The sequence below is a fragment of the Enhydra lutris genome, unplaced genomic scaffold (genome assembly GCF_002288905.1).
Source record: "Enhydra lutris kenyoni isolate GAN:26980312 unplaced genomic scaffold, ASM228890v2 scaffoldscaffold13, whole genome shotgun sequence".
In the NCBI taxonomy this organism is placed as follows: Eukaryota; Metazoa; Chordata; class Mammalia; order Carnivora; family Mustelidae; genus Enhydra; species Enhydra lutris.
The window spans coordinates 1,907,822-1,934,283 of NW_019154097.1; the positions used below are offsets into that span (position 1 = coordinate 1,907,822).

General features: G+C 39.6%; 1 protein-coding gene across 1 annotated transcript in view; it reads right to left on the reverse strand.

The window, feature by feature from the left end:
• Nucleotides 1-542: 542 nt before the first annotated feature.
• Nucleotides 543-26,462, reverse strand: part of LOC111145935 (aprataxin) — a 43,045-nt gene continuing 17,125 nt past the window's right edge. The window contains exon 8 of the mRNA XM_022501251.1: nt 543-600. The gene's annotated coding sequence lies outside the window, so the exon portion shown is untranslated. The remainder of the gene's footprint in view (nt 601-26,462) is intronic.

Here is a 26,462-nt window from a genome sequence, read left to right on the forward strand (position 1 = left end):
GACACTTTGCTCAGACATTAACATCTTCATAGGAGCCCAGAAATAGCCAGGACAAAATGTAAAGTTTCCTCTGAAAATTGTGCTAAAATGACTGCATGTTAGTCAGAGGGACTTACATAATACATCAGGGTCTTTGGACAGTTTTTTTATGCTCTTGGAGTACAGTTCTCCACTGCTGAGACATTTACCTATTTCAGAACAGGGAACAGATGGGAGGGGCAGTTTCAACACATAAGGGAGAGAACTCTTGCTCAAAGGACCTTTGCCCTAACATTGGACCAGACCTAGAACCAATAACATCTTTAAAACCCCTTGTGATTACTCATTAAGAGATGCACTATTAACCACACTAAGAAATCAAGCTACAATGATGCGAGAACTGAGAGATCATTCATAAATCTAATAGGTATAGGCAGACCAAATGGAATACATTCACGATATTCTTGGAAGAAATCACCCACTAACAGCTTCCACTCCCCTCCATATGGCACAGCCATATCCATACAAGATCATCTCCATCTTTAACACACATCTTCATGCATACTTACCCATGTTCCAAGCATGATGTTACAGCACCATCTTATATGCCTCTCAACAGCCCTGAAAGGTAAATACAACTATTATCCCATTTCACAGATGAGAAAACTCATCAAGTAAGCCCTCACCTCATTGATAGAGCCAGCATTTAGACCCGAGTGTTCTGTCTCAACAGCTCCCACTCTCAGTCTCTAGACTACACAGACTCCCACAGGATGGCACAGGGCCATTGACAGAAATGTCAAAATGAAGCACATCATCCCATGCAATGGCCTCTGAAGACAAAGATGGTCGCAACTGACCAGGGCGGATTTACATGTCAGAGGCAGAGGAGATGCATCCTCCTGAAGCTCTTAAGACAATAACTCTGAATACAAGTGGCTTTGTTTGCTAAATTAAACCATATTGTCAGCTAAAATTTTAGTAATGCAGCAATCACTTTAACTTTCATCTAGTTTATATTTGAAGTTTCCTTCTAAAAAACGAACACTTTAAGCTTAAGAAAATACCTTCTAAATGATTTCTGAAGGATGAAATAATTGTAAGGACACTGCCAATTGGTCTCAATGCAGGGATACGCTTACACTAAAAATTTTAAGCTCTGGGCCTCAAATCCCTGCAGAATACCACTACACACACACACACACACACACACACACACACACATATTTATCACATAAACATCAAACACATACACAAACTACACAAACAACATACACCACAAGCAAACATATACAAACCACATATAGTACACAGCACAAACACACACAAAATCCACACACCGCACACATACCACACACTCCACTCACACACCATGGCACACACTTATTCAACACAAAAAAATACACCATAAATAACACACATACACCACACACACATACATAACACATATATATGCAACACACAAACCACACGCTCATCACATATGTACACATATACCACAAGATAGATACCCGTGCCATACAAACCACACACTCAACATACACACACAGAACACGTACCAACCGTAAAGTTGCATGTGCTGCTTGTGCTTGTGATACTTATTTGTGGTGTGATATTTATTTATGATGAAATTCATTTTCAATTTGAAGAGTACAGCTCTGTAGGGGCAACTGTTTTAAACTTGAGGATAACTTGATTAAATGACAAGTTTAGTTAATTGTTATAGACCAAAATGTAGTTTATATTAGCAAAAAAGAAGTATGGGGCTTCAAAAAAACATACCCTTAAGCCTACTAAATCACTGCAATTTTAAAATCTTGAATCTGCCATTAGTGGGGGAAAGGAAATCTATTTTGCAATCTGGCACATTCTTATGATGAGTTTCTTACTGTGACTCATGCCATAGATGCCTTGTGCAAATGTATAAGAAAATAACCAGACTGATATGTGAGGAGAATTTCAATGATGGGAGAAAAGCTGTTTGAGCAAACCAAGCCCTTCCCAGTCTTCCCAGTCTTCCCAGCCGTGGGGCTGTTCTGGCTATACACATCATGCTAAAAAAAGGAAAGTATTCTCAGAAGGTAGGGAAGAACTTCACAGGACACCAGTAGAGGAAAAAAAAAAAAAAGAGAGAGAGAGAGAGAGAGAGAGAAGGAGAGAATTTCTAAGTTTGCCCTATGTCCACTGAAAAACACTCTTAAACCTAATAGCCTGCATTCTCTTTTCTTCCCCTAATTCAAAATCTTACAGCTAAAAGCGAGCAGCCTCAACTGCCTTCAAGCTTAAAGCTGGGGAGAGAAAATGAAGGTGAAGCAAAAGAAGGAAGTTGAGGAAGTTAGTTAATGGGAGATTAGGCTGAATGGCTTCCTCCCTGAGTGGGTTTCTCAATGGGGGGGTGGCAGAGAAGAGGGGGTGAAGAACATATGGCTGAGGAAAGTACGAGATGCACATAACTAAGAAGTTCTTGCCTAATTTTTTTAACTTTATTATATTTAAATTGAGTTGACTGGGGAGCCTGGGTGGCTCAGTGGGTTAAGCCTCTGCCTTCGGCTCAGGTCATGATCTCAGGGTCCTGGGATCAAGGCCCACATCGGGCTCTCTGCTCAGCGGTGAGCCTGCTTCCCCCTCTCTCTCTCTGCCTTCCTCTCTGCCTGCCTTCATCTCTGTCTGTCAAATAAATAAATAAAATCTTTAAAAAAACTGAGTTGATTAATATATAGTATATCATTAGTTTCAAAGGTAGAGTTCAGTTATTCAGCCATTGCATATAATTCTTTCCTAATTCTTGACATAATATGTGCCAAATAACTTTATTAAGTCCACTTTGCACATTGCTTGAGTGAGTTTGGTTTCCATTACAATTTGGGGTTATCCAGGACCATGTAATTATCTCGCCCCATTACTTACCACATTGTGTTAAAGTTGACAGGGGGCAAAACTGTCAAGAACTTTTTTACCTTTTTTTAATCTACTAACATAGAAGAAATCAGATTTATGTTTTTATATAAATGTTGATTAAGATCAGCCTTTAAGGAAGGTCTTAGAAGTTTACAACAAACAATGTTTGAGCCATTCATTAATCTTCTTAACAAAAACCATTATTAAAATAATATAATTTGTTTAAATAATATTTCATAAGTGTTAGAGACAGTAAATTAAACAAAGGGATTATTGTGTGCTACAAGAAAGGAAGAAATTTTTTATTACTAGAAAAATTCTTATCTTCTCCTTGGATGTCAGAAGGTGCACAACAGTTAGTTCAATCAAAGCAAACGCATTTGTCTTGGAGACTTTTCCTGAATGTTCAAAATCTAATTTACTGATAAGTTGACTTCTGTTCTTTTTTTTTTTTTAAGATTTTATTTATTTCTTGCCATTTGCGACGACGCGGATGAACTAGAGATTATCATGCTTAGCGAAATAAGTCAATTGGAGAAAGACAACTATCATATGATCTCCCTGATATGAGGGAGAGGAGATGCAACATGGGGGGTTAAGGGGGTAGGAGAAGAGTAAATGAAACAAGATGGGATTGGGAGGGAGACAAACCATAAGTGACTCTTAATCTCACAAAACAAACTGAGGGTTGATGGGGGGAGGGGGGTTGGGAGGGGGGGGTTGGGTTATGGACATTGGGGAGCGTATGTGCTATGGTGAATGCTGTGAAGTGTGTAAACCTGGCAATTCACAGACCTGTGCCCCTGGGGATAAAAATATATTATATGTTTATAAAAAATAAAAAATTAAAAAAAAAAGATTTTATTTATTTGACAGAGAGAGAGACAGCAAGAGCAGGAACACAGCAGGGGGAGTGGGAGAAGGAGAAGCAGGCTTCCCACCAGCCGGGAGCCCGATGTGGGGCTCGATCCCAGGACCCCGTGATCATGACCCAAACTGAAGGCATACACCTAATGACTGAGCCACCCAGGTGCCACTGACTTCTGTTCTTAAAGTAAAAATTCATATTTTTGTTCTTATAATTTGTTTTCTTTCTAAAGAAGGATTTATGTGATTTTCTTACATACCCCAGTTGACATAATTTGAAAATAACACATTTTCATGGTACAATTTCCATCCTCTAGTAATCCATTACAAAGCATTAAACTTAGGGAGCAATTTCCCTCATTTAATTAAATATACATATGCCTGGAGTACCTGGCTGGCTCAGTCAGTGGAGCTTGTGACTCTTGATCTCGGGGCTGTGAGTTCAAGCCCCATGTTGGTTGTAGAGATTACTTAAATATAAAGTATTTAAAATAGGAGCACTTGGGTAGCTCAGTCTTTAAGCGTCTGCCTTTGGCTCAGGTCATGATCCCAGAGTCCTGGGATCAAGCCCCACATCATGCTCCCTGCTCAACAGGGAGCCTGCTTCTCTCTCTCCCTCTGCCTGCCACCCCCCCTTCTTGTACCCTCTCTCTCTGTGTCAAATAAATAAATCAAATCTTTAATACATGTGCACACACACACGTGCACACACATACACACACGCTTGAACAGAAAATAAGAAATCAAGCCCCCAGGGCACCTGGGTGGCTCAGTGGGTTAAGGCCTCTGCCTTTGGCTCAGGTCATGATCTCAGGGTCCTGGGATCGAGCCCCGCATCAGGCTCTCTGCTCAGTGAAGAGCCTGCTTCCTCTTCTCTCTCTCTCTCTGCCTGTCTCTCTGCCTACTTGTGATCTCTGTCAAATAAATAAATAAAATCTTTAAAAAAAAATCAAGCCCCTTATAAATACAGATTAAAGTTTTAAGATCAAGACAGATCAAGATCAGACAATATTACAGCTATTACTTAACAGTTCCTTAAATATTCTGGCAAATGGGAAGAGTAAGAAGGCAATAAAAAGAAACAAGTATAACTATCAAAAATGAAAAAGAATTTTCACATGAGAATCTATCTAAAAACTTCAGGATAGCAACAAATCAGAACTCATCAGAATATTCACTGAGGAGCTAGTTATGAAACAAATTACCCAAATTACTAACTTTCCTATGTATTAACAAAAAGTCAAAAATGTGATGAAAAATTTAAATCCTACTCCAACAGCAAAAGGATCTCTTTACATATAAAGAATTGTGGGGCGCCTGGGTGGCTCAGTCGTTAGGCATCTGCCTTCGGCTCTGGTCATGATCCCAGCGTCCTGGGATCGAGCCCCACATCAGGCTCCCTGCTCAGTGGGAGGCCTGCTTCTCCCTCTCCCACTCCCCCTGCTTCTGTTCCCTCTCTCGCTGTGTCTCTCTCTGTCAAGTAAGTAAATAAAAACTTTTAAAAAAAAAAAAAAAAAAAGAATCACAGGACACCTAGGAGGCTCAGTCAGTTAAGCGTCTGCCTTCGACTCAGGTCATGCTCCCAGGGTCCTGGGATTGAGTCCCACACTGGGCTCCCTGATCGGCCAGCAGGAGTCTGCTTCTCTTTCTCCCTCCACCTCATCCCCACTGCTCATGCTCTGCCTCTGTCTCTCACTCTCTTTGTAAAATAATAAATAAATCTTTAAAAATAAAAATAAAATAAAGAATAATCACTCTGAATAAACTTGAGAAATGTGGAGGATATACATTGAGAGAAAATTACAAAATTATGCTTAAGACATAAAGGAAGATTTCAATCAATTTCCAGGAAAGTTCAAGAGTTGTACAACTGAACTCCATCCAAGCCCACTGAGACCCCACCGAAGGCCAAAACCAGTGACTTTGGGATACTCAAGCCTAGAGAACTGGGCTTCTTTCAGGACCCTAGTTATCTGGACAATAAGGACTATGCCAAAAGGCATTACCTGGTCCATTTGTCCATGTTTTAGTGATAATGAGACTTCACTCACACACACACACACACACACACATACACACAAATAGTGGAGGTGAACTGTTTCCATAGGCTGCCTTCCTGGACTAGGACTATGTTACGCTGTATTAGCTGACAGCAGTGCTTGCCACTATAAAGATTAGCCACATTTTTTCAATAGCTGAAGAAATGAAAATAACTTTCTTGCTTATTAAAAAGTCTAATCAAGCTGGGATAAGGAGAAAGGACAGGAACCAGGTTGGTGGGGACCCTGTATCATCAATACAAATAAGAGGAGTCCTATTTAATATTAATATGAGTTAATCAAATAAGCACTGATTTTTTTTTATAGACAAAAAAAAAAAAAAATCCAAAAGAACAAAAGTAGAGTTTTGACCTCAGAGTCAATCTGTTAGAGAGAGCAACTTCCAGGAAAGTGTTGATAACTTTCCCCTTGGTAGACTTCTGCCTAGAAATCTGCTGGATTCCATATTTTTTAGATACCGCATTAAAAAGAGTTTCAAGAGCCCATAAAAGCCCTAGCAAGCTTATAATAACCTAGTCACTCTCTAATCTATACTAGAATTATGATGAAAATGTACTTAGTTGGGAAATAATTCTGGATAACTATACTGTTATAAAGGCTTTTCAGAATCTACTTCACTTTTCTTACAAAAACAGTGATCATTAAGTGTGCAAAACCAATACACATTTAGTAGGGTTTTGCCTCCTCTTGTATATGAAGGGGATCCCACAAGATACCTTCTGCCCAGCATTTTCTCCCTACCATGCATGAATCTCTATAGTCATGCACATGGATGAAGGCATGAACTCCAGAGGACTCTTATTTAAATGAAAATACATTCACTGGAAAAGTAATATATCAGTTAACTCTACCACAAAAATGCTGCTGCTGATTTACCCAAAACCAAGAAGAATGCAACAGGAATTATTTATTCTTATGTTCATAAATCTGCAGATCTGCTGGGACAGCTCAGCCTTATACTGTGGATGTGTGAATTGATTGGGGCAGCTCTGCTCCACATGTCATCATTCTTCTGGGACTACAAAAGAACCCAGGATATGTTTATGGCAACGCAGAAGCACAGGAGGGCAAGCCAAACATGTCAGCACATTTGAAGCCTTTGTTGTCATCATGTTCACTAACATCTCATTGGCCAAAGCAAATTACATGTTCTATCCCAACATCAGTAGGACAGAAAAATATATTCCATCTCTAGCAAGAGGAACCACCACAAAGTCATCTGACAAAGGGCTGACACCCAGGGAGGGTTGGAGAATTGGGAACAACAATGCAATCTTCCAAATGTAACATGAACTCACTCTTAATCAATAATACAGTAACATTTCAGGGCACTTGGCTGGCTCAGCCAGTAGAGCATGAGACTCTTGACCTTGGAGTTGTGGGTTCAAGCCCCACACTGGGTATAGAGATTACTTTAAAATTTAATAAAAAATAATTACTCAGTAACATTTGTTTTCATACTTATCTAGTCATAAATGCAGGACACTAAAGAAATAGAAGGAAGGGAGGAAGTAGGATCTAAAAATGTGTCACAATTCTAGAAGGGAGGTAAAGGTAGGGGAGGTACCACAGTGGAGGTCCTTGGTAGAGAAAATAATAAAGCAGAACACCCTCATGAATGAAATTCACTGATAAAAATTTAAAAATGAAGAAAAATAAGATATGACAGTAGAAAGACAGGTACATGGAGGGTAAAAGAAAATTCTAGAGAATGACAAGTTTAAAAAAAACTGCACAGAGAAATGAAAGTGTTCAAGCATAATTTTTTCTCCTTTTGAACCTGGAATTCCTTTTATGGCCATCCCTAATCTATTATCTATGGCTTGTGATTTATAATCTGAAAGAGTATGCAATTTATAATCTGTAAGAATCTCTCTGCAACAATCCTTTCTACAAGAAAATAAAAAAATTCTGTTTGTGTGTGTACACAGAATTTTTCTTTCAAACCAGGCAGATCAGAAACTTCCTAGAATTTAAACCTTGAACGTAGGGACACAAAACTGAAAATGGTAAGAGTTCATTTATTCTTCCTGAAGACGCTGTCTTGTGATTACTGCTTCCCTGGTTCTCAGAGTTGCTCTATATTCCAGACTCCACCCCCGAAACCTCCTGTTCACATTTCCTTCAACTCTGTGAACCATCCTTTCATCCTACTAATAAATATATTTTTTGCTTCAATGAGTAAAAATTTATTTCTGTTGCTTTTAATCAAAGAATTGTATCAGGTATAGGTCCCTTTCCCATTTTCTATCCTCCAAGGAAATGAGAAAGAAAGAGAGAGAGAGAACACTAAAGATGCCTTAAAGCAAGTAACAAGGCATGCCATCATTCAAGAATCCAGTATCTAAAATCATTTCATGAAAATGACTGTTACCACGGCAACCTTTCTGTGTGCATTCAGCGATTTTATGTGCATTCATTAACATTCTAATGTAAACCAAACCGTATTGGCTTATTTGGCCTTGATTCCTTTTTAAATATAGATTGCTTTGTCTCATAAAAGGTATCAGAGCTTCTATTCAAGAGGGCTGGCTGTCCATCAGTAAGGATGAATACCCAACTTTTGTATCAAATGGATGGGACTGGAGGAGATTATGCTGAGTGAAATAAGTCAAGCAGAGAGAGTCAGTTATCATATGGTTTCACTTACTTGAGGAGCATAAGGAATAACACGGAGGACATTGGGAGAAGGAGAGGAGAAGGGAGTTGGGGGGAATCAGAGGGGGGGATGAACCATGAGAGACTGTGGACTCTGAGAAACAAACTGAGGGTTTTGGAGGGGAAGGGGGCAGGGGGTTGGGTGAGCCTGGTGGTGGGTATTAAGGAGGGCACGTATTGCATGGAGCACTGGGTGTGATGCATGAACAATGAATCTTGGAACACTGAAAAAATAAAGTTAAAAAAAAAAATGGTTGTCTGACTAAACAAGTAAATTTACTTAACCCCTAAAATTCTACTGAGATGACACTGTAAAGAAAAGCCCTCCATGTTTACCTCCCACCACCACCACCCCATACACACACACGCACACACACACACACACACGTACACACACATACTCATAAAATCCACTACAGTCCCAACTCCTATTGGAATCTGTTCTGCTCATCCAACACGGTCAAAAAGGTTAATATTCTTCCATTAGTTGATAAATTAAATACGATCAAAGTCAAAATCCTAAGTTTTTTTTTTTTATTAGACTCTGACAAGTTGAATAGGATGATCATCTGGAAAAGTGACTATAGACAAGCCAATAAAATGTTGAAGAACAAAGGCGCCTGAGTGGCTCAGTGGGTTAGGCTGCTGCCTTCGGCTCAGGTCATGATCTCAGGGTCCTGGGATCGAGTCCCGCGTCGGGCTCTCTGCTCAGCAGGGAGCCTGCTTCCCTCCCTCTCTCTCTGCCTGCCTCTCTGTCTACTTGTGATCTCTCTCTGTCAAATAAATAAATAAAATCTTTAAAAAAAAAAACATTGAAGAACAATGATCAGAGAGGCCATTACCATACAGAAAGTCAAAGTGGGCCGCAGCAAAGTAGCCCAAAGAGCCTGGGGAGATAGAGCCATAGGGAGAGGTGTGCCTATTTCTCAACCTGCTGAACCACACCCCAGCGTTTCCTCATTATCTGCATCCAGGACAAGTTCAGCCAAAACTTGAGGCGGAAAAGGGTTTCTACAGCCATATGAAACCAGTGAGCATCTCGGAACTCTCATGTGCCACCTGGTTCTGAGATTCAGCAGCTCACTGACTCAAAGAACAGCTTCATCCTTCCTGAAGAAACCAGTCAGGCAATCAAAGAAAATAAACAAAAGGAAATACAGAGGTGACTCCGCACATACTGAGATCAACGATCATTTTTACATCTTCAGAGAACTTATGGAAAACTTTAGAACATACTGATAAAGAGAAACAGATTTTATACACACACAGTATCCAAAGGATTGAAAGGATGAAGCACAAAGAACAAGTCAACTAAAAGCAGCAATCCTTCCAATGTCAGCCTCCCACACAATGCAAGACCCGGAAGGGGTGACACCGGGCAGCAAAGAAATGAGTATGAAAAGGATGAAAATTCTACAGTGAAGGAAACAGAGATGGAAGCCTATGTCCATTTGTCTCATCTTCATAGGAGCATCTAACAAACCTGGCTAGGTAAAACAGAAGTAGAGAGGAGAAAGGAGGAGGAGCAGGGAGAAAAAGAAAAAGAAAAAGAGTGAAAAATAAAGAAACTCTGCAGAACTATGGTAATGAAAACTGAGGTGTGAGTTTAGTAATAGCTCAATGGAAATGGAATAGGGAGCCCATAACAGACTTGTGTACATAGCAAAATTTAGTTCACCGTACATATGGTACTTCAAATGAATGAGAATGAAGACTAGTTTAAAATGAGTTGGGAGTTCATTAAATAAAAATTTAAAAAATAAAGATAGATCCCTATGTCACACTAGATCAAAATTTATAAATACCAGATATAATGAAGACCTAAAGTAAAAAAAAAAAAAAAAAAAAAAAAAAAAAAAAAGGCATAAATGTACCAAAAGAAAATATGAAAACAGAGATGTCTGGGTGGCTCAGTTGGTTAAGCAACTGTCTTTGACTCAGGTCATGATCCCAGAGTCCTGGGTTCCAGTCCCACATTGGGCTCCCAGCTCAGCAGGGAGTCTGCTTCTCCCTCTCACCCTCTCCCCTCTCATGCTCTCTCTCTCTCTTTCTCAAATAAATAAAATGTTTTTTTAAAAAATAAAAGAAAATATGAGAGCATATGGATAAGGAAGGACTATTTAAGCAAAATATGAATTCCAGAAACAATGAATTTTTTTTAAAAAAAGGAATGCATGTTTCAGTGACATAACAATTTTAAAGCTCTATATCATGAGATAGCATACACTAAATTAAAAGATTAAAAGATCTAAATTTGTAAAATATTTGCAATATAAGTAAAAAATAAGAAAGAGAAAGGCAACTCAATTTTTTTCATGTGCAAAAGAACATTGGCAGAGACTAGAGAGACTGTTCGATATCTCCGATTTTCATTCTGTGCTGCTTCTGTACTAATAAAATTTTTAGTTGGATATAGATTTTCCCAAAATAAAGGTTATATTTCACAACCTCCCTTAAAGCTTGGTCACCTGTGGCTTGTGGCTGAATTCTGGCCATGGTAATACAAAAAGAAGAGTCATGAAGGAGATTCCAGGAAACTTCTTTAGAGAGTATTTGTGAGTCCTTAATCCCCTTCTTCATCTTTTCCTCCATCCTCCTGCCCAGAACACAAATGCTTCCATCTTGGACTTGAGGTAAAGGTGAGGAGTTGGATTTGAACAGGAAGGAATTCCCTTTATCCTGTGGAAGAAAGTCAAGAATGGTATGTGTGTATAGGTAAGTCGCAGTGAGGGGATGGAAAGTTGAACAAGATAATGCTTCATAGCCTCAATTTGTTTGAAGAAGCAGGAGAAAACCTAGCTAAGAGTAAGAGAAGGGAGAACTTAAGGAAAGTGGTATTGGCACGGCACTATTGTTGAAGACAATGAATAAAGAACCTGAAAGCAGCAATGCCACAGAATGGAAGGAGAGCCTGGCAAGAGTTTAAGGCCATAAATGTGTAGTGATAGCCATCTGTAAGGTTTATTATAAAGTCTACTGATTTTTTTCCCCTAACCTTGATTAGCTAATCTTTTTTTTTAAAGATTTTATTTATTTATTTATTTATTTGAGAAAAGGCATGCACATGTGCAAGCAATGTGAGAAGTAGAGGGAGAGGGACAAGCAAATTCCGTGCTAAGCGTGGAGCCCAACACAGGGCTTGATCTCACGACTCTTAAGATCATGACCTGAGCAGAAATCAAGAGTTGGAGGTTTAACTGACAAAGCCTCCCAGGTGCCCCCGATCAGTTAATGTGAAGATAGGAGCAAAGAAAGCAAACTGAGGCATCAATTCAGTGTTAGGATATAGGACAGTGGGTTTAGCGTAGAAGTAAAAGGGGTAGTTGTGGGGAAATTATTTTAGAGAAACAAATATGAGGTTCATGGAGAAGAAAGCAAACCTAAGATGGGGATACTAAATTGGGAGGAAGTGAAAGGACCAAGAAACTGAAAATCTAGAGAATGGTGAAAAACAGATATAGTGGAAATGAAGCTATGAAAAAGCAGGAGGCTGGAGTCAGGGATCAGGATACCCGAGTTTTACTCTATATTGGAGTATTCTCTATATTCTATAGAGAATATTCTATATTGGATATTCTATAATGTTCTATATTCTATATTCTATAATGGAAATGAGAGAATGAATATTTATAATGGAGATGTTCTAGAAGAAGGCAAGTTTCAGAATATGACCACACAAAAGACAGGAAAAACATAACGCAGTGGTAAAAAGCATGGACTTTGAGCCAGGAAGAATTTTAGTTTTATTATTTACCTTCATTTAGCTTTGGTTTCTTCACCACACCTGTTCATTAGATTGTTGTGAGAATTAAAGGAAATTTTAATTTCTTTGAATTAAAGAGCTCTGTTCAGTGCCCAGCACATACTAAACTCTCAATAACTGATAGTTTAAAAAAAAAAAAAAAAAGGAGAAAAAAACACATACATCCCCTATTATTCTGTCTACCATTAATTAAGATGCACAACCCAGGGGCACCTGGGTGGCTCAGTCAGTTAAGCATCCAACTCTTGGTTTCAGCTTAGGTCATGATCTCAGAGTCCTGATGTCAAGTCCAGCATCTGGCTCTGCGCTCAGCATGGATTCTGCTTGACATTGTTTCCCCCTCGTTCTCCCTCCCCACCACTTGCTTGTACACTCATATGCGCACTTTCTCTCTCTAGAGCAAACAACAAACAAAACCTTTTTAAAAAAAGATGCACAGGGGCACCTGAGTGGCTCAGTGGGTTGAGGCCTCTGCCTTCGGCTCTGGTCGTGATCCCAGGGTTCTGGGATCAGGTCCCACCTCAGGCTCTCTGCTCGGAGGGGAGCCTGCTTCCCCCCACCCCCCGCCCCGCTTCTCTGCCTACTTGTGATCTCTCTCTCTGTCAAATAAATAAATAAATAAAATCTTTAAAAAAAAAAAAAAGATGCACAACACATCATTTGGGTGGAAAAATGTAATACCTATAATACCGATGGTGATATTGCCTATGGGCAACAAACATTTCCAAATTTTAAGCAAATGCCTAACAGGAAAGAAGTGAAAAGCCTAATCCAGTTATAAGCTCTTCCTTTCCTTCATTGTAAATGTCTAAGAAAAAAAATGTCTAAGAAAATGAGTACACACAATAGTGATTAGTATTCCAGCAATTAACAAGTCAGCAATTACAGCAAAAACTCAACCCCATCAACTAAGCCAACATTTTGAAGAGGAAAGAAATATTTTTTTTTTAATATTTTATTTATTTATTTGACAGAGATCACAAGTAGACAGAGAGGCAGGCAGAGAGAGAGAGAGAGAGGGAAGCAGGCTCCCTGCTGAGCAGAGAGCCCAATGCGGGACTCGATCCCAGGACCCTGAGATCATGACCTGAGCCGAAGGCAGCAGCTTAACCCACTGAGCCACCCAGGAGCTCCATGGAAAGAAATATTTTTAAATGAAATATATTTTAAATGAAAAAGAACCTACTTCCAGATAACAAGTAAAAAATAATGGTAAGGGGCGCCCGGGTGGCTCAGTGGGTTAAGCCTCTGCTTTCAGCTCAGGTTATGATCTCAGGGTCCTGGGATCGAGGCCCGCATCGGGCTCTCTGCTTAGTGGGGAGCCTGCTTCCCCCTCTCTCTCTGCCTGCCTCTCTGCCTACCTGTGACTTCTCTCTCTCTCAAATAAATAAATAAAATCTTTAAAAAAAAAAAAGGTAAGTAAACAAACCAAAGAGCCAGTGTGCTTAGAGATAGCAGAATTTTTCCTGGTAAAGCTGAAAAGGAATGTCAGATTTACCTAGTGCAATCAGTATGTTCAACGTCAGAAAGCTTTCCCTACTCCATATGTCCTTATCACTCCTCCCCCACTCTTCATCATATGAAGTGTGGGAAATGTATACCTATACATCAAAAATATTAAATAAATCAATTCACCAGAAGCCCTTACAGTGCAGCTGGAGACCAAGTATAACTGGGTCATGGGCTAAAGGAATGACTGCAGACTTGTTGTCTGCTACCTATGTGTGAGGGCACATGGTTTGATCTGTGACATAACAAACTCCATTTAACTCAAATGGCTTTAAACTACACAGCTGGAGGGCACTACCTGCTGTTCTCTGCCTGGCACATACTAGGTACTTAACAAATATTAAAATCCATTGGTTCATTTATGTAGCCAACATCTTTTAAGTTCCTAATATGTCTCAAACATTACTCTAGATATCAGAAATAGAGCAAACACATTTTTAAATTTTATATTTATTTTGCTGTTTGCATATGAAAGTAATATATGATTACTGCAAAAAGTAAAACAATACAAAGAAATGTCAAATTTTCTTTGTGGTAAAATATGGAATCAACTATTTTAAATGTTCCATGAACATATGGGGAATAAAGTGTTTCTTCTCTATTCAAAGGAAGTACGGTCCTTTTCCTGTATTCAAGAGTGTATATGCACACTCAGGTGTATGCGCACACACGCACAAAGTTAACTTGTTACGTTGTTCAATTCCTGTATGTCCTTACTTATTTTTTTAACTACTGGAGATGCCCAATTTTCATATGCACATACTAAAATCTCTTACTATAATTATTTTATCTCACTAGTCAATGAGAATTAAGGTTAAAGAATCATAAAACAATGAATTGAGATGCAAGAGCTAAAGTAACCCCTTTGTTAAGCACCACATGAATCAGAAAAACATTAAATGAATCTATCTATATTAGTAGAATGTCTGTAGCTAAATACATTGTGGATTAAATGATAAGATTTTTTTTTTTTTTTTCAGAAAAATCCTTTTTCTGTTAACGTCAAATTAAATCCCTCAAGCACAAGCACTATATATCAGATCATTTACCTCTTCTGTGACTCATAATTATTCCCACTGGCTCATTTTTTTTTAAAGATTTTATTTTTTTATTTGACAGACAGAGATCACAAGTAGGCAGAGAGGCAGGCAGAGAGAGAAGGGGAAGCAGGCTCCCCACTGAGCAGAGAGCCTAATGCGGGGCTCGATCCCAACACCCTGAGATCATGACCTGAGCTGAAGGCAGAGGCTTTAACCCACTGAGCCATCCAGGCGCCCCACCACTGGCTCATTTTTAATGCTGGCTTTTGTATGGTTGAAAACGACTGTGCAATTAGGTTAATTCTGTTTCTGTTAAAAGGACAAAAATTCGGTTTCTCTCAAGAAACAGAAGCCATATGAATACAGTGATGAGAAAGTAAAAAACAGTTCAGAAACACTTTTAACTGTAATACAAAGTCCTATTAGGCTAGCCAACAAACGCGATTGTGAGAGAAGAGCCTGCCTGCACTGTCCATCTTTAAAGGTCCTTCACTTTTCTTTTGGACAACTCCTCTTCAGATCTTAAATAAGGAGCAGATAATGTGCAAAATACTATTATTTTATGTAGTCCCATCTAGAAAGCAATGAGCCACAGAAGGAGACACCCAGCTGACAATCTATGCTATTAGTCACATTGGTTTAAAACCTCACAGGTTTTGTGAGGATAAAACAAAAAGAAAACCTTCCCATAAGAAAGAATCCAGAGGGTGGACACTATAATGACAAGTGTGTATAATTATATAAAATGTTCACTTTTCATACAGGCACAACAAATTTCATCTGCACCAGGCCAAATGGCAGCGAGTTTAATCTTGAAGTTGACTATAGCTCCAAATGCCAGTGAAGTGAATTCACCTAAAATCTTCAGATTACCGTCCCACTTAAAAACTTAATAGTTTAGCGGTATCTGGATGGCTCAGTCATTAAGTGGCTGCCTTCAGCTCAGGTCACGATCCTAGGGTTCCAGGATTGAGCCCTGTGTTGGGCTCCCTGCTCAGCAAGAAGCCTGCTTCTCCCTCTCCCACTCCCCCTGCTTATGTTCCCTCTCTCGCTGTGTCTCTCTCTGTCAAATAAATAAATAAAGTCTTTTTTTAAAAAACTTAATAGTTTATTAATTAATGTGGAAACTATTGCTGTAAGCTCTTATCTTTAGAAGAGAAGTTATTTTTCTTGAAATTCTTCTGCATTAAAAATAACTTGTTTTGTCAAGGATGCCTTATTTGGTCCTAGGGTATATATATATTTGGCATCTACTAAAATGAGTATTTTAAGACTGTTCATTGTTGTATATAGTTCCTTTTGTCAGCAAGCAAACAAGAATCCCTATGAAGAGACTGAACCAATTCCACCAACAAGTTTCCTTCAAAAACAACTCTTAGCCATAATCTTCATAGTTATTTAGTGACCATCTACCAAGCGCTCTACCCACATTACTTCATGTAACCCTGCAAGGTAGATGGTATCTCAGCTCTTTTATGAAGGGGACTAAAGAAAGAATAACGTAACATGCCATAGGCATCTGAGTTACCGCCTTCACCTCACCAGGCTTGGTCATTCTCAACTTGCCTGCTAACACACCTTGACTGAAATTCAAGGCTCAGGAACCAGTTTAAGGGAGATGTTATGTGTGGATACAGGAAGGGCGCCTTGACATGAGGGAAGAGCTCTGTCTTCAGATTATCCAATCCCTCACCCCACCTTAATCTGTGTCAGAACCATGCTGAGTTGTAGATTCCTCAGCAAAGTGAAACTAAAGCCACCTACCCAATGGCCTTATTGCCAAGGCTGGTGGCTGGCAAAAATGGAGCCTCGGTACAGTTGAGTTAGTGCCTCTATGGCCAATGGACCATATTACTTAGGATCCAGCAGAAGTGAGGGGAAAAAAAAATCTCATCTTGAGGGGACCAGTTTCTATTTCTCATGGCAAACCTAGCACGGGAACTCCTTTTGTCACCAAAGACCTCCATGTCCTCACTGCTTACCCACATGCCTGGGCAGCCTGAGGCTCTCTGTGCCCACCTCCTTCTCATGAATGAGTTCCCATCTCTTTCTCAAAAAGTAGATGCCACTCTGGTGTTCCTGCCACCACCAGTAACTGAAAAACAAACTCTTCCATTAGAGGACACTGGGCTCAGCAGGTCAGCCAGGCTCCTGGAAATGCAAACTGGAGTTTCAAAAGATGAAAAGATTCCTGGAGGATTTTGTGGTGTTTTGGAGAGTGCCTCTGGGCAGATCACACACTGTGATGAGTTCTTCCCAAATTGTGACAATTCAATCACACCTTCTACAAAGAACTGACTTTTCACACTTAACCATTGGTGGTAGCTGCCCTTGTTCATTTTCCCCCAAATCTTGAAGAGAGTTTGGGATTATGATACCAAGACAAATGCATGGTTTTCTGACCATTCCTCCCATTCCATGGTGCCTGTGAACTGACAAACAGGCACAGAAAGGAGGTAAGGGAACTCTACTGATGGTTACACTGGAGTTGGAAAGTTTGGCACATAGAGCCCAGAGAATGCATCCCACCCCTCTCAGCCCCACAGGTGTCAGGGGGAAAAAAAACAAACAATTGGACAGGAAGTAGTCTAAACTGCATGGCCTTCTGCTAGCAGTTTTATGCTTTTCCCTTTAAATTCTTTTCTTTAATCACAGATTCTCATTACAGGGATGGAGACATTGGGAGGGAAGGAAGAAAGAAAAACGTCATATAAAAAAAATTACCCCATCAGGTAATGCTTAAAAATCCTTTAACTAGATAGTCACATTCAAAAAATAAATAAATAAATGAGGAGCACCTTGGTGGCTCAGTCATTAAGCATCTGCCTTTGGCTCGAGTCGTAGTCCTGGGGTCCTGGGATTGAGCTCCCAAGCCCCCACACCAGGCTCCCTGCTCAGCGGGAGGCCTGCTTCTCCCTCTCCCACTCCCCCTGCTTGTGTTCCCTCTCTCATTGTCTCCCTCTGTCAAATAAATAAATAAAATCTTTAAAAAATAAATGAATGAATGGATGAATGAATGAATCTAGACATAGACTTTACACCTTTCACAAAAAAATTAATTCAAAGCAGATCACAGACCTATATGGAAAACACAAAACTATAAAACTCCTAGAAGACAACATGAGATAAAATCTAGTGACCTTGCGTTTGGTGATGACTTTACAACACCAAAGGCATAATCCATGAAAAAAATAAGTTGTACTTCATTAAAACTTCATTAAAACTACTTCATTAAAAATCCTTTAACTGGGGACAAAATTTTTTGTTGTATAAATAAAGTTGAAATGTGAATTCCTATCTTGAAAAGATAATGTTGAAGTTTAAAATCATACAAAATAGGGAAGCCTGGGTGGCTCAGTTGGTTAAGCATCTGACTCTTGGTCTCAGCTTAGGTCTTGATCTCAGGGTCATGAGTTCAAGCACAATGGGTCCCATACTAGGCATGGAGACCACTTTAAAAAATAAATAAATAAAATCATACCAAATGTAAAAGACTAATCGGGGCACCTGGCTGGTTCAGTTGGTAGAGGATGTGACTCTTGATCTTAGCATCATGAGTTTGAGCCCCATGCTGGGTGTACAGAGTACTTAAAAATAAAAAAACTTTAAAAATTTTTTAAATAAATAAATAAAATAAAAGACTAATGGCAGATCCTTGTCCAGGTCATATTGTTTCATGGTTGTGGTACAGGTAAGAAGAAAAGAGATGAGAACACCCTAACACAATTACTCATTTGTAAGAGAACAGGAAAAAATATTTGTGAAACATACAAGGTACAAAACCTTATCCTAGGGATACCATGCCATTTCCACTTTACCATCTTGAACACATGCCTTCTCTTAGAGACACAAGGAAACCTGATGGTTCAGGTGTTGAAACTAGATTAAATATTTCCTTGTTATCAACAGCCAAGGCCATCTCCATAAGTCTCAGGTCCAACCCAGCATTCAATTCAAAATCTTTCATATTTTTGCTATTTAAAAAATTCAATTAATAAGAAGAAAAGAAATGTTTTAATAATAATGTATATGAACTCAGTATTTGACTCAAAAAATTTAGAAAATATAAAGAGAAAAGAAATAAGGCAAAAACAAATTATAAAGAGAATCATGAAAGTAACAAATTCAAGAATTACTTTTTTGAAAAATAACACTTAATAATATAAGGAAACATCTAGCATATGTAATCAGTAAAAGAAATACATAATGTAAAACATAAGAAACAGAATTAAGAACAGAAATCAAAACTTAAAAAAAAAAAGTGAAGTATGTAGCATTTGCTCACATTTATCAAAAACCATTAAAGAGATCAAGTTCCTATCCAGGGAGAAAAACCCTTCTTCAAACTCCCCTCCTCTCAACGGCAGTTTTCCAGACGACTCTAAGCTCTTACTTCCCAAATGCCTCAAAGTCTTCCCCAAATGTTTACCTCATGTATCTTTTTTTCATATTTCTCCTCCCTCCCTCTTTACCATGCAGGGTTATCATGGAGAAGTCAGATCACCTTTCCCATTACTTGAATGTTCTACCACAAAGGATATCCTGGGAATTGACCCAGCTCTTAACCATTCTCCCCGATTTTCTGGTCTCATTTGCTCCCTGCTCTTCTCCTGATACTTTATATCAGAAGTCTGGGTTCCAGGCCACAAAGCTTTCACACATGAATCAATCTATAGAACTCACCCCAAACCCCAGCCATCAAAAATGTTTCCTGGAGTCCAAGCAACATTGAAAAAGTAGCCCTCAGGGGTGTCTGGGTGGCTCAGGTCATGATCCCAGAGTCCCAGGATGGAGCCCCACGACAGGCCCTGGAGCCTGCTTCTCCCTCTTCCCCTCCTCCCCCCAATTATGCTCTCCATCTCACTCTCTAATAAATAGATAAAATCTTAAAAAAAAAAAAAAAAAAGAGTAGCCCTCAGGATCTAAGAGTTTCATTCCAAGAATTCAAGGATGGCTCAATATTGGAACTTAATAGAACATGCCACATCAACATAACACTCAAGAGAAATTATGGGACCTCAGTGGCTGCTAAAACACATTTGAAAATACAGTTAGGAAGTTCTAGAACAACAATTTTGAACAAAATGTAGCTGACATCTCTGTGAAAGAGACAGAGATTAAGGTTGGGAGCAAACAGAAAATCTACTTTTCTAGATCTAGTAACAGGGAAATCAGATCCAAAACTTGAATTACCTTCATTTGTGTCATCCTCAGGCCCAAGTGAACCTGTTACAGCTTGGAATTTGGCCTTGCAGGATGTCTTTCTGCCTCTAAAGGGCTGGAGAACTGATCTGACTTATTAAAATTATTAGCCACTTTTTATCAGCTATTAATATAAGTAACTAATGTTGATTGCATTCCCTTGTGATCTATTACTTTAAAAAATAAAATCTGGGGTTTTTTTCACATTCCCAAACACATATTCACTGAAGCTAATTAGAAATCTGCACAATATAACAAAATTTAAATTACCTACCTTCTCACCATCCAAAACCAACCATTAATTAACATTTTAGTGTATTTTCTCCAAGCATGAATTTGGGAATATAAACACTCTTGGTGTTTAATAAGGATATAAGTTTGTCATGATATTATAATAATCACTTCTGTGTCCCAAACCCCTCAATGGGACACCAGAGGCTACTCAATTAAAGAGAATTAACAGATTCTCAGGGCAAGAGATTAAACACTTAGCTGCCCAAAGCACCAAGGGCATTAGATGCCTCCTCCTGGTAGTAAAGTGACTTTCTGTGTGTGGTTTGGAAAAAAAAGCCCTACCAGATGGTTCAGAATAATCAGGGCCTATGGAATGCGCACGCACACACACACACACACACACACACACGCCAGTTGAGAACATCTGCCCTAGGAAATTCATGGTAATTGGTATGTTGAAAATGTTTGGAGACGGGGTGCATAGCTTTCACCAAATTCTCTGAATCTGTGACTCCTTCAAAATGTCAGAAGTCCTGGCTTATAAAATTCTTTCCAGCACTAATATTCTGGCCCTATTTGAGGCTGGGGGATTTATTCTGCCTGCTTAGAAGACAAAAGTCTCAGAAGAGCCGGAGGACAGAAGTGAAGCTGGGTTCTTCTATCATAGGGAGGTTTTGAGGGAAGCTGACCCATGGAAAATGCACATATAGCCCTTTACCGTATCTGTGTATCAGTTGTCTTGCTTTGACAGTGTTTCCTCTAATATCAAACCATCACAGACTTAACAACTATGTCAATGTAAAAATAACACCACTTTTCAGCTTCTCGGCCTTTTGGCTAAGATCAAGTGTAGTAAAATAACACCACTTTTCAAGGATATGTCCAGAAGTGTCTGCTCCCAGTGCTGCTCCCAGTTATACTTGTGATGTGAACAAGAGTTACTAATCTTGGGCTCAAATTAAGAAATGGGAGGAAATGAGCTATCGTATTTTCAAGGCCTACCATGCATTTGAAATTCCTCAAGACCCTCATTTGATAAATTTCAGACTCAGCTTTGAACCCTGGCTCTAGCTACTTTTAGAGTCTAACTTTGGGGCCAAACAGCCTCCCCTTAATAATCATGTATGTTTTGTATTCTTACCTATACCCTGGTTTTCTCTCAAACATCTCTCTTGATTAGGACATCAGTTAAACACACACCAGCCTTATTAAAAAAAAAAAACTTACATATTTTATTTTGAAGCACTGATTCTGAAACATAAAAGAATTAGGTGAAACTAAATTTTGGATTAGAAAACAGATTAAGAATTTAGTGTTCAAATGCTGCCATCTGGTGGCCAAAGATAGTAACCAAAAAATAAGCCTCTCCTTGAAAATATATGGAATTACCCCAATAGTCCTAATTACCTGGTTTGCTAGCAAAGATTAAAATCTGGAATGTTATGTAGGAAAATATTATCTAGAACGTTATATGAGAAAATATTAACATGTTTATGTTCCCCTAATTCTGATCCATATGAGATACTGTGTCCATAAACAATGGCAACAAGGTTTATTAAATGTTTCTAAAAGCCAAAGATGCAGTCTCGGGGCGCCTGGGTGGCTCAGTGGGTTAAAGCCTCTGCCTTCGGCTCAGGTCATGATCCCAGAGTCCTGGGATCGAGCCCCACATCGGGCTTTCTGCTCAGCAGGGAGCCTCCTTCCTCCTCTCTCTCTCTGCCTGCCTCTCTGCCTACTTGAGATCTCTGTCAAATAAATAAATAAAATCTTAAAAAAAAAAAAAAAAAAAAGATGCAGTCTCACCAGACACACTTGACAATTAAATTCAGCTGCAACAGAGAGGGTTGTTTTCTTCATGTTTTCAATGAAACATGAGGTCTCATCCACTCAAAATTTTATTGGGATCCTATTATGATCCAGGTACAATGAATTTCATTGAGTACTTGATGGAGAACCAAAAAACAGCGTCTGTTCTAGAGAACTTCATGGTCTGGTGAAAAAAAAATGGGTTCCCAGAAGCCTGTAAGGTTTGGCATCTATGTGGGCTAAAAACCTGCCTGCAAGGTGCGCCTTTTTCTCATTCACATTATCAGGACTACGGTCGATCAGCTTCTCAAACAGGTAATTCAGACAGGTATGCCTAAGAGGGTCTCTTCCCTAATGCCTGACCAGCCGGAGGGATCATATTTTAGTATTTGACCTATTTCCTATCCCCGTTCTGTCATGAACATTTTCTCTTTTCTGGGTTCTGGAAAGCAAAAATAAGTTTCTTTTCCCTAGTCATTGGGCAATTCTCTAGGTATTTAGTAACCCAGAGAATATTTGTGATAGTGAAATTTCTGTCCATAGTGGATAAGAATCCAGCTGCTCAACTGGCTTTTCAGGCAGCCTTCGAGGTCCTCTCCTCTGCCTTGGCCCTGGCCTCCTATCTCCAGAATCCAGCCAAGGAAAGGGCAGCAAAGGTGATGGTCTACTGGTGACACACCAAGCAGATGCCCTAGGACAGCAACTCCAACCAGCATTTTAAGAGGACGTCCTATAGTTTCTGGGGACATTTCTGTAAAAGGTCCTTGGCCAGTAACTAATCATTAAATTTGAAAATACGATCCAGTTTTTCTTCCAATCAAGGCAAATACAGGTCAGCAGTGGGGGCAGTGGATTGTGTCAACTTTTCAACTTGTAGCTGCCACAAGTCCAAGACAGTTTGCCTCCTTTTTAGTCTTGGATCCAACGGCAACAGTATGGGGCCAAAGAAGCTCCCAGCTATGGGAATTACGCGTGCAGTCCACGAGTGGTAAACAACGAGTGTTCTGCAAACTGCTCCTCCTCCTTCCATGAAATTCTAGTGTGGCCCTCCACCCCTCACCTCAAGATGGTCCTGTTACTTGAGATGGCCAGAGTATGCCATCCACCAGAGACAGTGATTATTCTAGAGATGATTATGTGACTTAAGCAAAGAAGTCAGGGTGCTTCCTGTGTTTTGGCAAAAATGTGGAGGGGGGATGGATGGGGAGGATCAAGCTCAGCCTGCAGCCAGAAGCTATTTGTGCTGCTCCCTGGACAGAGGCAACACAGGAAAGCAGAACTGAGAATGAAAAGGGAGTTTAATGGTATCATTTAAACCCCTAGATTCAACTATGCCCTTTGCCTTTCCCATGGGTTCAGAATCAACATAAAGCGGGGGAAATGAAGACTTCTTTAAAAACTTACTTTACAGGTTAATGCATAAGTGCAAAGAATTTCTTGCACTTTAGAAAGCTCATCTGCCAATTTCAGTCTTAGTGGGGAAAAAAGACCTTGAAGACAGAGCAATGGGAACTAATCACCTGAAGGCTGAGGACTCAAATCTTACACAGAGGACTTTAAATATAATCTAATCCAAGGCTCTGGTTTTAAATATATAAAACCAAGACTGGAAGGGGAAAAGGGCTTGCTTGAGAGAATATTCACCGAGGCTTTACAGATCAGATGGGGTTAGAGTTTGGCAGAGGAGACAGGATTGAAAGCTGGACCACCCCAGTGCCTGGCCCTTTCATGTTCATGCTTGTTTAATCCTCAGTTAACCTGGGAGGTACATACTTTATTTCCATTTGATAGACGATGAAATTGAGGCCAGAGAGGTTAAATGACTTCCCTAGTGCCACACAGCTAACATGGAACACAGCTGAGCCTCAAATATAAGCCTAAGGTGATTTTTTTTCATACTCTACATTTACATGAAAAAAATATTATGAAGCAGGACAGAAGCAAGTGGGACTTAGGAGAGCAGCTAATCCTTATTCTCAAGATGTCACTGTCTAGGGCACTTGGCTGGCTCAATCAGTAGAGCATGGGACTCTTTATCTTGGGATTGTGAGCTCAAGTCCCACGTTAGGGGCAGAATTTACTTAATAAACAAACAAACAAACAAACAAACAAAAGCTGCCAGTGTCTAAGAGGATCTAGGAAGAGTCGAGAGGAGGACTGCAATAAAGGCCAAGATCTGGTTTAAATTGCTAAATGAGCCCCTTAAATCTCCAAGTCCCAGCTGCCTTCTAAAAATTGAAGAAGTTGAAATAGATGGTCTCAAAATATTGAAGAAGTTGAAATAGATGGTCTCAAAATAAATTTTTTAAATGGAAAAGGAAAATGAGTTGAGTAGTGAATGGCCCAGAATCTTAGAGGTCTAAACTCCTAAACTCCTTTCCCACGGCTCCACAGCCTCACATTCCCTTCCCTGAGGTTTGGGTAGTTAGCAGCTGCTGATAAGGGAACACTCTGGCCCTTGAGTGTGGCTCTCATTTGATGAGTCATTCAACAATGGCCTAAACAATGCTAACAATGCATCAGACCACTAATTAGTATACTCTAAAACCCAAAACCCATTCCTTGATGGTAGAGTTTATTTGCTAAAAAAAAAAAAAAAAAATAATAATAATAATAATAATAAATGAAAAGATATAAAGAGTAGATTACTCTAGTTCAGAGAGTCTAATGCAATTTGAGGGCCCTTTTCTCCAGCTCTGACTTAAGATCTGTTATAAACTATTTAAGGTTTACTCTTCATGGTCTCATATAAAGTATTCACTTGCTCAGTTTCAGGTTCCAGTTCATCTCAGTCATCATACTACCTTCTCTTTAAGCAACAAAAGAACTCAATTATAAATTGGCTTCTTGGCTAGGGTTAAAGTAACCAAATGATATTTGACCATTTTATTTTAGTAAAACTGCTGCCTTGCCTGGCTATGATGGGGGCTAAGGTAGAAGAGAATAACCCCTAATGGATGAAATACAACTTGGGAATCCCAAATATGAGTTATATGCATTTGCTCTGCTTTTTCATCCCAGTATGCCCTGTACCTTGAGAAGACTCCATCCAATTTTAACATAATGATACATCTGGGATAAAAGGCAAAGAAAGATCACTTTTTCTAGTGATAATGTAACAAAAGCCCACTTGAGAGAGGGGGTGGTAAGGGGTCTATATACCTCAATATTTCATGCCCTTTGCCTGGCCCCTCAAAGTCGTTATTCACATTTGCTGTCCCAAAAATTCAATGACTCAAGGTCAGAGTAGCCTGGCTGAACAAAAAATGTAGAGGTGGTCACCTCACTCTTCCAAATTTCCCTTCATTATATCTCACTGTGATATAGTTTCTACTTGGTTGCAGTTTCTTATCAAATATTTTCATTTTGATTTTAATATCAATATGCTAAGCTACATAGCATTGTTGATAAGGTAGAAAATTAAATTGAATGTTCTTGCAATATCTATGTTTAAAAAGTTCACTGGGCACCTTCTCTGAAGTTTAGCTAAATGTTCTACTATACTCAAGTACACTGGCTGAGGCCTCAATGAAATCTTTGCTGTAGTCAGAGATTACTTACAGAGTCCAGCACAGTTTGGACTGTTAACCTACTGTACCCAGGAGATATTGCAACTCCCACTATCCTGGGATACATTCACGAGGTAGCTGATCTATTAATGCAGATTACTGCTTTTAGGAGTGTAGATTCACTGCCTTTTAGATAGCTCACGATAAGTCTGTCAGCCACAGTTCCTGAACCCCTCAGACCCACGGAGGATTTCTCTATTTCCCAAGATTCCTGTCTCCATGTGGTGGCTGAACTAGAGCCAGAAGTCAGAAGCCCTCAGGATGTACATGTGCCAAACGTTGAGGGAGGGGCATTGAGATCAAAGGAGAGCATTCCAGGGACATCCTAGAGATGAGGTCTCTCCCCTAGTCCTCCATAGTGATCCCAGACACCTCCTAAAATCCCAGATGCTTAATGATGACTTTTTTCTCCAGAGCAGAGGTTCTTAAGTTGGGGTCCACAGACCCCTAGGGAATCTATGGAAGCAACCTCAAGGGTACATAAGATACATATACCTACATTATTCTGGGGAGTGAACTTCATAGCCTTCATCATATTTTTTATTCTTATCTACGGAATAATCTTCAGAGCACTGTGGAAATCTTAAAGTTATAGTTACTGAGATAGAGAGAGGCAGTTAGGCCAATTCTGACACAGATCAGCCCTGAATCTCTGATATCCAGCCATATCCAGCATATGTGACTGACTACCATTCCAGGCTCCAGAAAACATCCCTGAAACTGCAAGGACTTAGTGACCATCTCAACTATGGTCTGGTCCCTGAAAGGACCTTTTGTACCTGGATATCTCAGAGACATACCCAGAAGAAGAAAAATATATATGCTCTGAGCCTAAGGTTAGATGAGTTCATCACAGATCCCAGGTCACGCCTTTGAG